The sequence below is a fragment of the Schistocerca cancellata genome, chromosome 7, assembly GCF_023864275.1.
Source record: "Schistocerca cancellata isolate TAMUIC-IGC-003103 chromosome 7, iqSchCanc2.1, whole genome shotgun sequence".
NCBI lineage: Eukaryota > Metazoa > Arthropoda > Insecta > Orthoptera > Acrididae > Schistocerca > Schistocerca cancellata.
The window spans coordinates 442173720-442181980 of NC_064632.1; positions in this window are offsets into that span (position 1 = coordinate 442173720).

Here is an 8261-nt window from a genome sequence, read left to right on the forward strand (position 1 = left end):
CCACTTATCAGTATGACATCCCATCCCCTCTGGCATGAACTTATTCAATTGGGAAGGGTGTCATAAAACTATTTATCTTCTTCTGAGGCAATCTGGCCTACAACTATTGTCACTGCTTCATGGTATCCTGGGTAATGGCACTGGGACAAAGTTGATATTCAAGCTGGTCCCAAACTATTGGGGACAGATCTGAGATACTGCTGGCCACAGAATACCTAAATATCGAGTAAAAAGTTCATAGACACACATGCAATGTAGGGACAAGCACTGTCCTGTTCGAAAATAACACCACAATATTATCACATGAGAGATAATATACGGGGATGCAGGATGTCTGGGATATACCGCTATGCCATCAGAATTCCCTCAATCACTACATGCCATAGCATGAAGTTGTACCCATGGCTCCCACCTTTATAATGCCAGGACAGTACATTGGAAGAATGGGACTTCGTCATACTCACTGACGATTGTCATCTGGGGTAATTGAAGAACTGCTATTCATTGTTAAACACAATGAGACACCATTTATCAGCAGTCAATGCTTCCCGGTCACAGCACTTGTCCAAATGTAGCCCTAGTGTTGTGGTGTTAATAGCAGCCTACGCATGGGACAGTAATTCCCCAATCTGGTTGCTGCTAGTCTCTGACCAAAGGTGCAGGATGACACAGAATATTGCAGTGTGTCCATTACTTGTTCTCTGACGGTGGTTGCAGATGTGAAGGGGTTGCAATGTACTTAGTGCACAATATGGCGATCATCACTCGCAAGGGTCGGACATGGTCAACCGAAACCTGGACAATGAGTGTGCCTGCCCTCATGTTCCCGTGCAGTCTATCACTGGGTCACTGTCATATGCCCCACAAATTTGGATATTGCATGATTCGATCAGCTGACCATATAGTGAAGTGTTTTTCTTGTTGTGAGTTGATTTTAAGTGATCAATATATTGCGAGACTCTAAGTTTTACTTGTTCCGTGCAATAACAGTAATCTTCTTTTTCATATTTCCTGGTCACCGTCTTGTTTTCTCTTGATGATGTGGTCCTGCTATGCAATGCCATGTATTTGCAGCTGACTTCTTTTCCAATTGCAGAGGGGCGAGAGCTATAATAGAGCTTTTACATTTAAACAACTCACTAAGAAATCACAAAACACGGTTTCTGTAATTCTTCTTTATTTAAATAAGTTCTCTACTCACAAATGATAATTAACAAAGCTTTGCAGACAACATGTTCATACCTGATGCTTCACCAAAACCATAAGTTCGTACTTAACAGCAAAGGATAGTGCCCACATAACAACATTCGTTTTTCTTGCTCGACTATTGTCATCAGGTCCCTTTCTTCTTTGGAGTCCACGGCACCACCAAAGCATGACTACAAAGTGCAAGTGACCCCTCATTGGTCAGTCCAAATCACAAATACATCATCGCTTTCTATGCTGTGCCCGCAGGGTTTTCTTTCTCATATCTGCACATAAATTCCAACAAACCCGGGCACAGAAGATGCTCTTTATGTTACTACTAATTGAAGTCACATTTTTTCACCTGCACTTTTTCATCAGTCTAGTAAAAGGAAAGTGAGATGTGTTGCTATGCTTTATAGTCACATGTACCACTACCGTGGAGACCCACAATGGGGCTGCTGTCAGGCACTTATAAAGCTGTTTCAAACATGTTCACCATATCTCCATGTCCTTCACAGGTATCAATCAACATCAACACTGTTCACTCTCCTTACATGCATTACCTGGTCTCGAAAATATGCAAAACATGAATGGCACTAACGCATATTTTACCTGTGCATATTTTACCTGTCACAGAAACATGGCCAGTTGAAGAACATTTTTGCAGACAAGCAGCTTAACAGTTTGCACCCCCTTCCCTCTCCCCCTTTTCCCTCATACACTTTCATCTGTGTCAGTTTTTGCTTCTAATTATGTTATGTATACAAATTTTGCACTTGGACACCCTTCTCAACTTGGTGCCCCAAGCAACCAATACTAATTGTGATACGTCCCGTACAGGAATCTTCTAGTTATGGCACATCTGGTGCCCCTCTCACGTTGGCGCCCGACGCACAGGTTTGAGTCACTTGGGCCTTAAGCCAGGCCGGTACAGAGAATTGCAACTCTGCAACCTGCTAATGGTGTGTACATGGTACAAAGTTACTTGATATCCAACGATGTCTTCTGGTTGCTTCACTTTTTTAATGTCAGATTACAACACAGTTGCCATATATTCTAAGATACTTTAATCTCAATAATGTTGCAACATCCCAAGTCAGGTGATTAGGACAACAGAACACCCAGTCACTGAGCGGAGAAAATCTCCAACCAAGCCAGGAATCAAACCTGGGCCCTTAGGATTGACATTCTGTCGCACTGACCACTCAGCTACAGGGGGCGAACTGCTTATCAGTGTTGGATAGTGAAGTTGGAATCTTCTGCAGTTTTTTATCTTTTTCATGACAGGAAAAAGCTGTTCCCAACAAAATGTTAGGCTACAGACTTCATGACAGCTGCATTTCTGTGTAACTTAGGAAACTATCCTACATATGCACCAAAATACCACCATAACAAACACAATTACTTCATCATCATCATCTTCTCCATCATTTCAAGAACTACACTGTTGCCTGCTCCAAACTCACAAACTCTCATTTCCCGTAAGGCTTGTTGTTTAGGATCTTCTTGGGAATTCTATGACCTCGTTTTCTCCAGAGTCATTGTCTCCCATATTCACGATACTTTTGAATTTTTTCATTTATATTGAAAATATTTAATTTTTTCTAATAACTTCATTTCTAATTAAGTCTCTTTTTGTACAGCCCTTCATCTTCCTTAGGAAACTCACATCCGTCTTCTGACAGTATGCTGAAGTGGAACAATATTTAATTTCACTGGTACCAAAATCAATCTAATGCGGTGTTGCATGTACCTTGTAACTAGTACTGAGATAAGAACTATACTAAGATCACTGTTAGAGTATTATAAAAGGACATTTACAAGCTTGAAAAGCTCTCGTTACTACATGGTAATTAAATATTTTCAACATAAATGAAAAAATTCAAAAGTATCGTGAAGACTGGAGACAATGCCTCTCGAGAAAACGAGGTCACAGAATTCCCAAGAAGATCCTGAACAACAAGCCTTACGGGAAATGAGTTTGTGAGTTTGGAGCAGGCAACAGTGTAGTTCTTGAAATGATGGAGAAGATGATGATGACGAAGTAATTGTGTTTGTTATGGTGGTATTTTGGTGCATACGTAGGATAGTTTCCCAAGTTACACAGAAATGCAGCTGTCATGAAGTCTGTAGCCTAACATTTTGTTGGGAACAGCTTTTTCCTGTCATGAAAAAGATAAAAAACTGCAGAAGATTCCAACTTCACTATCCAACACTGATGAGCAGTTCGCCCCCAGTAGCTGAGTGGTCAGCGCGACAGAATGTCAATCCTAAGGGACCAGATTCGATTCCCAGCTGGGTTGGAGATTTTCTCCGCTCAGTGACCTGGTGTTGTGTTGTCCTGATCATCATCATTTCATCCCCATTGGCATGCAAGTCGTTGAAGTCGCCCTTCTCAAAGGGCGATCAAAGTAGAGTATTATGATGAACGTAGTTATTTAAACAATATTAATGACAACTGCTGCAATGGAAACGCAGTACACAGTGACGAGTGAGGACCAAAGACCATGCCCTGTTGACTGCATGGCATAGAACAACAAATTTATGTGTTGTGTAGATACTCTGGACTGTACTGACCAACGACCTATACAAAGAACATAGACTGGCCAATGCACTGCCATATCTGAAGTCAACTGAAAACTTAACCATCATGTTTAGCAACATCAAGGTGGGAAATATTAGTCATCTGCTAGGACACGGTTATATGTGTTTTTTTTTTTTTTTTTATACAAAAGCATTTGCTGCTGCCAGTCGCAGAAATGACGCATTTTGAGAAATGATCCTGAGAACAAAGTATGTTTGTCGTACACTACGTCATCTTATGCATGATATTTGTGATGTGTGAGATGTTGCATTAATTTAGTGAATTCACTACTGAGGTGTGTTTCAATTTCTCTTCCGGCAACTTCCTCTTCTTGGTTTCTCTTCTGGGTGTCCTACGACGCTGCTGCTGTGCTGCAGCTCGTGGGTCGAATTTTCATGTTGTGGGATGACAGCACTGGGAGAAACCTGGGGCTCCAAGCTGAAGCAGTCAGGACGAAGTTTAGCTGATTGTGTGGGAAGTGACCAAAGGCTCCATTCCATGAAAGGCTAATGGCTATTGGTTTTCCATCGAAAGTGTGTAGCCTGCCCCCCCCCCCCCCCCCCAATTGTGTTGCCGTCCTTTTAAGTGAAACAAGCTGTCAGTTGGGTATTCACTTGCAACCTATTACTTTTCCTGTGATTCCATCAGGAATGACCATCTGTCGGTCGGTCGATTGTCTCAATGGATGACCTATATTGGGTCTGTTGGCCGCTTCTGTGTGCCCATGATTACTTGCTGAACAGTGACTGGTTTTAGTATTGTTCGAGTTGCTTGTGGTACTGTTTTTTTGGTGGATCTGTGAAGGGGTCAAACTAACAGGAGTCCTACTGGGATAGACAGGGCAATTATTGCACCCTGTTGTTAAACTCTCTTTTTTAAAGTGTGTTTTAAAATTATGTTGGCCATCCAGTGAGGTTCTCTTAGCCCTAGCTGCACAGAAGAATGACTGTCATGTAGCAGACACTGTGGACAATTGATGAATGCCCTGTATTAGTAAGATGCAGTTTAAGTTGATCTAACTCTAATATCAGGCTGTCAGTTTTGCAGACTGGACTAGTTAGCCATATTGTATGCTGACCTAGCTCCTGGTTGTCAAACCAGCCAACAAACTGTTTGATGTGCCTCACCATATGGCTGAATTGACGACAGGAGAGGAAGTGGGCGCGGTTGTGGGTGGAGGCCGGTACGTGAACTTCATTGGGACCGCTATTCCATGCCAAGCTGCGGTAGTGGGTCATTGGTCACTTAAATTCTTATTGTTATTGTGGTGCTATGTCCCGGAAATCTTCTTCCATTGCCTTTGAGTGTCTTCCCCTCCCAGAATCAAGATTCAAAATTGTGCAAACAGGAAGGTTTCAACCCATCAGACAGTTACTACATTCAACCAAGATAACTCTACTGCAAGTTTAGTTCACCATAGATGGTACAGGTCTGCTTGCTGTCACTATTTTCACATTTGTTATCTTCCTGGTAGTCACCACTGTAGCCTAGTTGTTTTGAAGCAGGTCATTTACTCTCTTAAATAGTTTTGGAAGACTTGTTAAATATCTTATCTATTTCTGTTAAAGTGTTTATTAATTTTTTAAAGGGAACATTTCTAAGCATTCTGGGGCTCTGGACTAATCCTGACCATGTTGCAATACTTGAAAATTTTAAAGCAAATTTTTAATCCCTTCTGGCACTCTGCGATTATTGATTGTTTTCAACAGGTTTTTAGCTTAATTCCACTGTAAAGGAAAGTTTTAAATGTTTTCACAACATAAGTCTAGATGTTGTCAACCACAAGTGATGTTGAACCTGGGGCTTGGTCCTTCCATGAATTCCTTTCACCACCAATGGAAGACCATTTCAACTATAATGTAAACAAGTGTATTTTTGCAATTACTGATGTATCTTTTGTGTAGATACAGGCACGTTTATTTACAGTTTTTGAATTCGGTTATTCTACTTCTGACTTGAATGACATTTCAGGCATGGAAATGCCTACTACCTTGCATATTTATCAGATGTACATTGAACAAAAAGTTGGTATTGGTATTTATAGTGAAACCAAATGATTACTACACAAAACATTTAAAATGCAGCTTCTACACTTAATTATTGTTGCTTGTGAAGAGACTAGGCTGGACTTGTCATTGTTGTAGTCATTGTGGCGTTCCTTTGTTTTTGCATGGCTTTGAGCAGTTGTAATGGAAGCCAGGACCGCCATGTTTTATGCTATATTGCATTAAGATATTTGTTCCTTGGAAAAGAGCAACTAAGAAATTCCCTCTGATGCATTTAGGGTGAATATTCATACAGTTGAGTAACCTGCTGAATGATGCAACACGCTACAGGGTACTATAAATCTACTGTCAACCTGCTGCTGTCATTGTATAAAAGACTGTATTACTGTTTAAAAAGCAATAGCATTGCTTTTACAGTGGTGGGATTTCAAGGTCCATCTGATAATGGATAAAATAAAATTGAATCATTTTATCGTATGTTATGCACTGAGCTAAAAACAAATCTCTCCTGAAAATCTAATATTTCTGTTGTAAAGCTAATAGGAATAAAAAGAAATGAAATAAAACACATTTATGGTATACAGCAATTGACAAGTATAATAATAATACAGGCTTTGTATGGGCCTACAGTTATTTGACATTAAAATTTACCTGAAACTGTTTCTACATTAAGTAGGTCAATTTACAAGAAAGGCCTGTCACTGCCCTTTAAATAATATTAACTTTGTGTACATTTTCTTGATATTCTCCTGTGTGTGTTGATTTAGTTTTGCACACATGATACAACCTACAACTGAAGTGCTGTTTTAACAGCAGCTTTTATCAGAATACACTAATAACATTCCTCTCCAAACTCAGAGGAAACTATGAGGTGATTAAACCCAGTCTACATCCCAACATTCTGAATAGATCGAATTATAGACTTAAGAGAAAATTGTTCTCCTCTACTGATGTTTGGGAATTCCTTAATACCCTTTCTGAAACTTTCTTTGAAACTGGGCATGATTTGTGATCCAGAAAAAATGCTTGTATGTTAGTTTTTCATCACAAAACAAAGCTTCTGTTGCATGAAAGAGGTATATAACGTTCATGTAGGCTGTTGTGTCATATCAACCTAGCTTATATGCTGAGTGTGTTGACACACAGTATTCCTTGTTGCTGCCACCATGAGCACTGTTCACGTGTGGAGAGCTTCTCTATATTGCACGTATCTCTTTGGTACTCACTACTCTTTTGGTGGGGGAGCGGACACTGTTGCTGTGGAGGGGAGTGGATGAGTGAGATTTGTTTTTCCTTCCTAGCTGGGCTCAGCTACTTTCTTGTCAACTCGATTTGTATTCACCAATCGACATATCGAAATACACCATGAATGCTTGCCTATGCCATTTTGACATCACTTCCTTAAATTGTTCGGGTGCAAACAAGCTCTACTCTCAGCACAATGAACAAGAAAACTTTACAAGCAATACACTAGAGACCACTGCACTGGCATCACCAGAGTATGCTGTGTGCTGCACTGCCATTGGCTACAGAAGGGAAACACACACACACCCGTCAGATTCCAATGCCTTTCACCGTACTTCACAGTTTTTAGTTTAATTCAGAATGCTCATCAATTTTTGCTTTTTTTTCTACGTAAGCACAAATGAAAGATCTCTTGACACATAACACATAATTTCTGGTCATAGTATGTCAGAAAATAGGTTGGTTACCTTATAGCCAGACACCAATTTCAATTTTTGGATGAGTTTTTACTTGCTGTTACACGTATGTGTCTTTTTTAAGTAAGGATGACATTTACAACCACAAATTATTGTATAAACACTGTATTGCATATTTAGTTTCCTTCACTTGTACAGATTTTGTATAATGTACTGAGAAGGATTATGATTTTTAATCATATATGCCATTATATATGTTTTTGCTCTTAATTTGGGATTTTGACATTTTCCACAATTCTGCATTTTCCTTAATGTTGCGTTTTTTTAAGTCTGGACCAAACAAAAACGTAAAGTAGGGGTTTCACTGTATTGTCATTATTCCATCCTGCATATTCCACTATTTGCATACTACAATCAGTAGAATGTGCAGTCATTTATCTTTTCCAAGTTAAATAAATTTTCTGAGTGCAATTATAACAAAAGTATACTTTATACTTCATTTCTTTTCATGGTCAGCAAAGAATTGTGAAATGAATCAGAGCCTGGAGCTGTGTCATGGGATGACACAAGAACCTGAAGTAGTCCCCAGTCTGTAAAGGATTCGTTATAGGATTCAGCTTGGTGGGGAATGAAACATAATGGGATATGTTGAGTTGTTTCTGCAGTAGAAAGGTAGCCAGATGGGACGAGGAAGCCGATACTAATGCAAAGTGGATACCAACATTCTTCTTTACTGCATTTGAACAGAGAGTAAGCCTTGGCACAAAGTTGTTTAAAAGTGATGAGGTTGGACTGAAAAGATGTCTGAATCGCTGCAGGGCT